The 9,708-nt window shown below is 34.9% G+C and overlaps 1 long non-coding RNA gene across 3 annotated transcripts; it reads right to left on the reverse strand.

Moving 5' to 3' along the window:
* Positions 1-542: 542 nt before the first annotated feature.
* On the reverse strand, positions 543-8,700 carry LOC133530553 (uncharacterized). 3 transcript variants are annotated; one of them, XR_009801333.1, is made up of 3 exons: positions 7,900-8,700; positions 6,645-6,717; positions 543-802 (listed from the first exon to the last, which is right to left on the reverse strand). It is a non-coding gene; the product is annotated as an uncharacterized LOC133530553 (long non-coding RNA). The 3 variants fall into 3 exon arrangements; XR_009801331.1 differs by lacking the exons at positions 6,645-6,717; positions 7,900-8,700 and adding an exon at positions 1,471-5,358; XR_009801332.1 differs by lacking the exons at positions 6,645-6,717; positions 7,900-8,700 and adding an exon at positions 1,467-5,358.
* Positions 8,701-9,708: the final 1,008 nt, after the last annotated feature.

The following is a 9,708-nucleotide window of genomic DNA, read 5'->3' on the forward strand; positions in this document are numbered from 1 at the left end:
ATTGAAGATCTGGTGTCCGAGCCGAACGTCATTGGATGTTTATAAATATTTCTTTGAAATTCGCTGAGGTCCACCCGCCATCTAGACGCCAGATGTCAATGCCGAGTGCGACCGCCCTTAAAGCGGTGTATTATCTCTAGTCTCTCCAATATGTTCTCGTAGTGGGTCCACAGAGTTTATTTTAAGTGTTATCATAAACAGTGTTCACCAGCGGGTCTACGGGTACCTAATTATTTTTACCATGGGCCGACCATGAACACGATTCTATTTTGAACCCGTTGCCCGCGTAGCTACTTCAGTCTTAGGCGGTATATACTCTACACCACGTTCACAAAAGATTGATATTTTAGGTAAAAACTCACATTTCGCTATATTTGTCCATAGTAAATACTAATTCAAAAACTACTGAAGGGCCTAAAATCTTCTGTGATAGTAATGTAGAAATAAATACTGTTGACAGGCGGTCAACGGTATTTAGTACAATAATTACACTAAAACAATTCGTATAGAATACAGAACCTATGAATAATATATACCTAGAGAATCTAACTTTAATGCAATAATATAATTGAACAAAAGAAATACATTAGTACGAGTAGTACGATCAACCTATATGTCTATTTTTAATAGTCTTAATGTTCGTGTATTGGTTCTGTATTCTATGGCCATTAATTATGCTTTATTTTTCAACTTTCTTTGACTACACACAAGTACACATTATATTTGCTTTTTTCTTGAACTTTATCTTGCCCATGTTCGATTCTTCTTATGTCGATGCATCCTCATTATTGCCGTATGGTTTCTGAAAATATAATAACAGTTTTTGTATTGTTTTCTAATACCTATGTTTGAAGTCGGTTTCCTATTTTTAAGAGAAGTTTTTTTTCATGTAAGTACCGTCAAGTGGGGTAAATTAGAGCAGATGGGATACCTATCGACAATTATGTCAATAAACAGTTTTACGTTCCATCAAGAATTGAGAGGTTGCCTCAATTCCTCATGGAACCCATGATGTAAGCTAGACCTTTACACAAATATTCCTTAAACCTCGTTAAGCAAGTAGCTTCTTTACAAACATAACAAAGAAGACAAATCGTCTAGCGTGAAATACGCATCGTTAAAGAGTTCTTTTCTGGTCCTGATCAGAAGTTCCACTTCTTCAAATAGCACTTTTTTGAATGGCAATGCCTGGTCTGTTGATGAAACTAAAAAATGCCTATAAGATTTGGGGAGTTCCCTTAATTCCTCGTGGTTTTGTCAAAAATAGGACCATCTTGGAACTATATACCCACTTTCAAACCATAACTAATTTTCAACATTGGTTCAGAAATGACGAAGATCTTACTTAACATATATACAAAAAAAAAGTTTTTGTAGTCGGTTAAAAAGTAGTATCTTTACAATCCTTCCGTCCTTTTATTAAGAAGGGATGACTACTACAATTTGCTTACTAAGTAAGTACTTACTTACTATTAGTATCAGATTGGAGTCGACTCGAGAGTCGATAAAATGGGCGTCGCTACCCTTTCCGGGTGGGGGGATTTCACCGCATGAAAAAGAGACACATATAGTGAGTTCTTACTGTTCTACCAAACTACATATATAAAGTAGTCGTACTTTTTGAGTCAAATTAGTTTCATTCTAAAGGTGCGACGTAATGGCCTGAAGCACGCTCTTAGCATACCTAGTTATACTATTTGATGGATATTGGTGTCAATTTATAATACGTTTAATTATTCATTGTCTTTACCTAATTATCTTTACCTTTTGCCTACCGGTTTGGCCTAGTGGGTAGTGACCCTGCCTATGAAGCCGATGGTCCCGAGTTTGAATCGCGTAAGGGCATTTCTTTGTGTGATGAACACAGATATTTGTTCCTAAGGCATGCGTGTTTTCTATGTATATTCGTAAATATATATTTATCTAAATAAGTATGTTTAACGTCGCCTAGTACCCATAGTACAAGCTTTGATTAGTTTGGGGCCAATCTGTGTAAGATTGTCCCTACATATTTATTTATTTATTACCTAACGTAACCTACATTAGGTAAGCATTTAGTTTTGTTGGGATATAAAATGGTTAATGATAAAAACTAATACTTTTACCAGCATTTTAACTTTATATTCATGTATTCGAAACCTATACATTTATGACAATAACTTTTTGTAGTATATGCAACTGCTGTGTTTCCTTTACGCTCACATCTACCTCACTTTTGCAAGACGATAAGATTTTTTATTAACAATAACTTGTCCGTATTCGAACTGTCTGGCTACCCGGCTAGCCGTGGCTCTGTACCCGGATTTTATACTCTGAAACTAGAACTAGTGACAGATAAGAGTCGATTGATGTTTTTTTTAAAGATACTTATACTTAAATAGAATTACTTACCTATGTTTAATTAAAAGAAAGACTACTTATACATAATAATCCTTACAGTTTTAACCTATTTAACCTACCTACCTACTATAGTAGCAGTTCAGTTCACTTAGTAGAAATACCTGTTCTAAGAATAATGAAAAAGAAAGAAGAGTAATAAAAATAAAGAATCTGGAAGTCGTTGAGGTGTTCCGTTCTTCATCAGCAATTTCTACTTCATCAAATGTCACTTTATTGAGTAAAAATGCTTGTAATATTGATGAAAATCCTAAAATGACTATATGTATGCCTATCCTATACAATATGAGAAGCTCCTTCGGTTTCTCGTAGAACCTATCATCAGAACTGGACCTTGACACAAATGTTCCTTAAAAGCCTTACATGCTATAAACGAAATAAATAAAAAAAACCGCCTAAGGTAAAATACTTGTCGTTGAAGAAATCCATTTTGCTCAATATCAGCAGTTTCACTTCATCAAATGTCACTTGTTCAAATAAAAAAAACTTGATATGTTGACGAAAATCCTCAATTCCTCCCAATTGAGAATTCAAATCGATTTAAAATCCTCAATTCCTCATTGAATCCATCATCATAACTGGACCTTGACACAAATGTTTCCTAAGAACCTAGCTTGCTACAAACTTAACAAAGAATAAGAATCGCGCGCGTTGAAGAGTTCCGTTCTGGTCAATATCACTAACTTGTTTAAATAAAAATGCTTGATATGTTGACGAGAATCCAAACATTACTGTATGTATTGTATGCCTATAAGATTTGAGGAATTTCTTCGATTTCTCATGGAACCCATCATCAGAACTAGACCTTATGACACAAATATCTTCAAGAACTTTACTTGCTACAAAATAAACAAATAAAACATATCGCGCGCGAATTGGCGAGTTCCATTTTGGCCAGCATCAGCTGTTGCGTTTCGTCAAATGTCACTTTTTAATAAAAATGCTTGATATGTAAATAAAAATCCAGAAATTATAAGATGTCAGGAATTCCCTCGATTATTTATGAAACCCATCATGAGAACTGAACATTGATATAAATACACCTTAAGAACGTTACTCGCTACAAGCTTAATAAAGAATACAAAACGCGTGCGTTGAAAAGTTCCGTTCTGGACAACATCAGCAGTTCCACTTGATCAAATATAACTTTTTTTAAATAAAACACCTAGAGATATTGATGAAAAAAAAACTATATGTATTTCTATAAGGTTTGAGCTGTCCATCATCAGACCTAGACACTAGACACTGGTGTCTAGCACAGATATTTCTTAAGAACCTTACTTTCTACAAACTTAAAAGTTCCGAGGAATTGTTCGGATTAATCTCTGCCGCCTCTTTCCGTCACCACTTTACGCTACATCATTTATATCTTCACCACTTAGATGGTTGGCAATCCTCAACTGTGCATTTCTCTAGAAACTTTCTGCCTCATACAGCTAAACTATGAAATGATCTGTCGCATGCGGTATTTCCGGCCCAATACGATCTTTAAAACTTTAAGGAAATAGCGTATTCCTATCTTAAATGCCGGCACCGCACTTACAATCCCTATGGTGTAACAGATGTCCATGGCCAGCGGTAATTGCTTACCATCAGTTGATTCGTCTGCTAGTTTGCCTCTTATATCACAACAAACAAAAAATGAAAATATCTCGCGCGTTGAAGAGTTCCGTTTTAGTCAACATCACTAGTTCCACTTCATCAAATGCCACTAATGTGAATAAAAAAAGCTAAAGATATTGATGAAAATCCAAAATGACTATATGCCTATAAGAATTGAGGAGAATGAGGAGTTCCCTCGCTTTCTCATGAAACACATCATCAGAACTGTACTTCGACAAAAATGTTTCTTGAGAATCTTACTCGCTACAAACTTAACAACGAAGAAAAATTGCGCGCGTTGGAGTTCCGTTTTGGTCAACATCAGTAGTTCCACATCATCAAATGTCACTTTTGTGAATAAAACTTGATAATATGTTGATGAAAATCCAATAAGTACTATATATATACCTATAACATTTAAGAAATTCCCTCGATTCTTCATGGGACCCATCTTCAGACCTTTACCTTGACACAAATGTTCCTTAAAACCTTAAAACTTAAAACTTACTTGCTACAAACTTAACTAATAAAACAAATCGCGCGCGAGTTGGCGAGTTCCATTCTGGTCAACATCAGCTGTTACACTTAGTCAAATGATAATTTTTTAATAAAAATGCTTGATATGTAAATAAAATCCCAGAAATTATTTCATGTATGCCTATAAGATTTTAGGAATTCCCTCGATTCTTCATGAAACCCATCATCAGAACTGTACTTTGTCTAAAATGTTTCTTAAGAACCTTACTTGCTACAAACTTAACGAAGAAAAATTGCACGCGTTGGAGTTCCGTTCTGGTCAACATCAGTAGTTCCACATCATCAAATGTCACTTTTGTGAATAAAAGTTGATAATATGTTGATGAAAATCCAATAAGTACTACATATATGCCTATAGCATTTAAGAAATTCCCTCGATTCTTCATGGGACCCATCATCAGACCTTTACCTTGTCACAAATGTTCCTAAAAACCTTAATACTTAAAACTTACTTGCTACAAACTTAGCTAATAAAACAAATCGCGCGCGAGTTGGCGAGTTCCATTCTGGTCAACATCAGCTGTTACACTTAGTCAAATGACAATTTTTTAATAAAAATGCTTGATATGTAAATAAAATCCCAGAAATTATTACATGTATGCCTATAAGATTTTAGGAATTCCCTCGATTCTTCATGAAACCCATCATCAGAACTGTACTTTGTCAAAAATGTTTCTTAAGAACCTTACTTGCTACAAACTTAACGAAGAAAAATTGCACGCGTTGGAGTTCCGTTCTGGTCAACATCAGTAGTTCCACATCATCAAATGTCACTTTTGTGAATAAAAGTTGATAATATGTTGATGAAAATCCAATAAGTACTACATATATGCCTATAGCATTTAAGAAATTCCCTCGATTCTTCTTGGGACCCATCTTCAGACCTTTACCTTGACACAAATGTTCCTAAAAACCTTAATACTTAAAACATACTTGCTACAAACTTAACTAATAAAACAAATCGCGCGCGAGTTGGCGAGTTCCATTCTGGTCAACATCAGCTGTTACTTTTAGTCAAATGACACTTTTTTAATAATAATGCTTGATATGTAAATAAAATCCCAGAAATTATTACATGTATGCCTAAAAGATTTTAGGAATTCCCTCGATTCTTCATGAAACCCATCATCAGAACTGGACATTGATGTATTAAGTACACCTTAAGAACCTTACTCACTACAAGCTTAATAAAGAATACAAAACGTGTGCGTTGAAAAGTTCCGTTCTGGAACACATCAGCAGTTCCACTTGATTAAATGTCGCTTTTTTTTTAATAAAACGCCTAAAGATATTGATGTAAATCCAAAAAAAAACTATATGTATTTCTATAAGGTTTGAGGTATCTATCAGATCTGGATCTAGACACAGATGTTTCTTAACAACCTTACTTTCTACAAACTTATCAGGACAAATCTATTACGGCGAGTGTTCCATCGAATTGCTCGGATTAATACTTGTCGCCTCTTTTCGTCAGCGCTCTACGCTACAACATTTTTATTTTCACCACTTAGATGATTGGCAGTCCTCAACTGTGCATTTCTATAGAAACTTCCTGCCTCATACAGCTAAACTATGAAATGATCTGTCGCCTGCGGTATTTCCGGACCAATACGACATTTAAAACTTTAAGAAAACAGCGTATTCCAATCTTAAAGGCCAGCACCGAACTTACAACCCCTATGGTTTAGCAGGTGTCCATGGGCGGCGGTAATCGCTTACCATCAGGTGTGACGTCTGCTCGTTTGCCTCTTATATCAAAAAAAAAACAAAGAAGAAAAATCTCGCACGTTCAAGAGTTCCGTTTTGGTCAACATCAGAAGTTCCACTTCATTAAATGCCACTAGTGGGAATTAAAAAGCTTAAAGTATTGATGAAAATCCAAAATTACTATATGCCTATAAGATTTGAGGTGTTCCCTCGCTTCCTCATGGAACCCATCGTCAGACCTTTACCTTGACACAAAGGTTCCTAAAAACCTTGGTACTTGAAACTTACTCGCTTACAAAGAAGACAAATCACGCGCGTGGAAGAGTTCCGTTTCTGAACAACATCAGCAGTTCCACTTCACCAAATGTACTTACTTACCACCCATTTATTTGAAACAGTACCTAGGTACTCCATTTTGATGCCGCCAGCTTAAAACTTCAATGGCCTCAGTGTCCGATGAATAACTTAAAAATGCTGAAAGTAATAACAATTATAATAAGTTGGGGAGTAGCGACCTTACACATCCGAGTGCTCCTGGGGAGTTCTGTTACCGGACATACAATAATAATAACAATAAATAAATATTATAGGGACATTCTTACACAAATTGACTGAGTCCCACGGCAAGCCGAGAAGGCTTGTTTTGTGGGTACTCATACAACGACATAATAATATATAATATACAAATACTTAAATACATAGAAAACATCCATGACTCAGGAACAAATATCTGTGCTCATCACACAAATAATGCCCTTACCGGGATTCAAACCCAGGATCATCGACTTACTAGACCAAACCGGTCGTGAAAAAAAGAGCAAAAAAAAAAGAAAAAAGAATGATATGTTAAAAGAAAATGCGATTTGGAAACGTTATTCGCCACTTAAAACACTTTATATATCTGGTTCACAGCATTTATTTGGTGCTGATATAATGCCTGCAATATTACCCGAGTACAGTCAGCGTCAAATACTTTGTAGCAACCAAAGTAGCCAAATAGTTCGGTACACCATATATTTAGTATGGTGTACCGAACTATTTGGCCACTTTGACTGCTACAAAATATTTGACGCTGACTGTACATTAAAATATGAATAAATTATCATAAATTCAAAAGATGGTTCATTTTTACGGGGAAAAATGGCTTTCATGTAAAATGTTTGTCAGACATATTTTTTGAAGTATAGTACAATCATTAACTTAGAAATATAGGTAACATTTCACGAATAAAAATACGGTAAAACATATTTTTAATTATTTTTTTAACTTATCCTACGCAAAATAGAATTGGAGAAACTGACATAGGGACTATCATTCGACACGACACGTATAGTAAAGTATGAATCCGCTCTAAGTCCCCTTACATAGACAGTGGGAAGTAAAATAATTCTTGTTCTGAAAACAATAAAATGTAAAATGATTAGGTAGGACAATCCAAACTTCTAAGGTCGCGTAGATCAGAAGTAGATATGAATTTGTTCGACAATACGGAAACTTTTCAGCATTTACATTGGCGCATTTTTTTCTGGAATACTATCTAAATTGCACTTTGTATATATGCTACATTTTTTATATAATTTGGAGCCTTTATTTTCCATGGAGTCGAACGCTATATAGCAGCTATACGAGAAAAAATAATACTTTTATCTTACCTACCCCATGAATAGTGAAGATCATCAAGGAGCATACTCTCTGAGATCAATGGAATGGAGTGCCTTTCGATTGGAGAAAATTATAGCGTATTAGAAATATACTATTTTGTAATTACAATGTTGAATATTTTAAATTGCGTGTTTTGACAATTATTGTTGACAATATTACATTCAGAGTCATCTTGACATAACTTTAGAAAACCATAAACTAGTCTATACTTTTTAAAATGATGGAGTAAGACTGACGAGATTACCGCTATGTATAAATGTTTTACGTCAAGTAGAATTTTGCTTTAGAGCGACATCTGGCGTTGAGTAGAAAAGTTAAGGCGTAATTAACTACAATTAATTAACTCATTAAATGGTTTTATTTTGGTCCCTGCAACGATTTGACCCCAGTTATACTATACGAAAAATAGCTTATAAAAATACTTTTCATATGATATACATGGCATTTGTATACACTCTTATTTCGCTGTGTATCAAGTAATTTTTAGAATGACGATTTTTTAAAACTGTACATTGTGTCCCTTTAAATACTTTATCATTGGTGTTGATACAAAAAACATAAAGCATTTTTTATATTCTTTCGAATAAAATACGCTAAAACTTTTTATATCCCGCGTATAAGGAAATATAACTGCTTCTATGCGCAACTTCTTTTTTTATATAGCTCGGTCCCTGCAAGTGGTCCAAGGTTGGTGCCATACAATAAAATAATACTACGATTAAGAGCTTTAAAACGACATATGTCTCAACAGTATACATCCATGGGACACTCCCCATACAAAAGTGCCCATTGTCCTTTTACGTTTACACTGCCATCTCGTGGCGAGTAGCAATAATTGTTGTTGTGAAATGACTGATAGGTTAAGCAAAAGATAGCACTATATGATTGCCCACAAATCTGAAAGTGACAAGGATATAATAATATCTACATGTTGCTGGGGCGGGAAAACACTCGACATTTCTCGAACGCGAAGTTTTTCACAAAATAATTGACCGAGCGAGCGCGATGCGCGAGTGAAGCGTTTTGATTTATGTTGGACACAAATTATTTCGTACCCACTGTGTCCATTTCACATCGCATTTTCAAACGATTATTGTGACGTTTAGTTACTACGTTATTATTATAGGGTTGCCATAATTTTTCGGAAGGGATACGGGACAATCGTGTACTAATGGCGTTACGTTAACTAAAAATGTCGTTAAACAGTGATGGTTGAAACCATTTCTATACGTATTCTGTAATAATATAAATACGGGACAAAAAGGGTCTGCTAAAAATACGATGACAGTCCCGTACATATGGGAGTTGATTGATTCAGATTTTAGTTTTTTTGGCAAAATCCATGCAAAGATAGACTAAATCTACAAGTCACAAAGACCATTGACTTTAATAATTTTAAGAGGCGGAAATTTAATATAGAAAGAGGAGACATTAGGTACTTTATTGTTTTGAATGTAATCACAAAAAAAGCGGCCAAGTGCGAGTCGGACTCGCCCATGAAGAGTTCCGTACCATTTATGACGTATTAAAAAAAACTACTTACTAGATCTCGTTCAAACCAATTTTCGGTGGAAGTTTGCATGGTTTGATGTACATCATATATTTTTTTAGTTTTATCATTCTCTTATTTTAGAAGTTACAGGGGGGGGGGGGGGGGGCACACATTTTACCACTTCGGAAGTGTCTCTCGCGCAAACTATTCAGTTTAGAAAAAAATGATATTAGAAACCAAAATATCATTTTTGAAGACCTATCCATAGATAACCCACACGTATATGTTTGATGGAAAAAATTTTTTGAGTT

The sequence above is a fragment of the Cydia pomonella genome, chromosome 23 (assembly GCF_033807575.1).
Source record: "Cydia pomonella isolate Wapato2018A chromosome 23, ilCydPomo1, whole genome shotgun sequence".
Taxonomy (NCBI): Eukaryota; Metazoa; Arthropoda; class Insecta; order Lepidoptera; family Tortricidae; genus Cydia; species Cydia pomonella.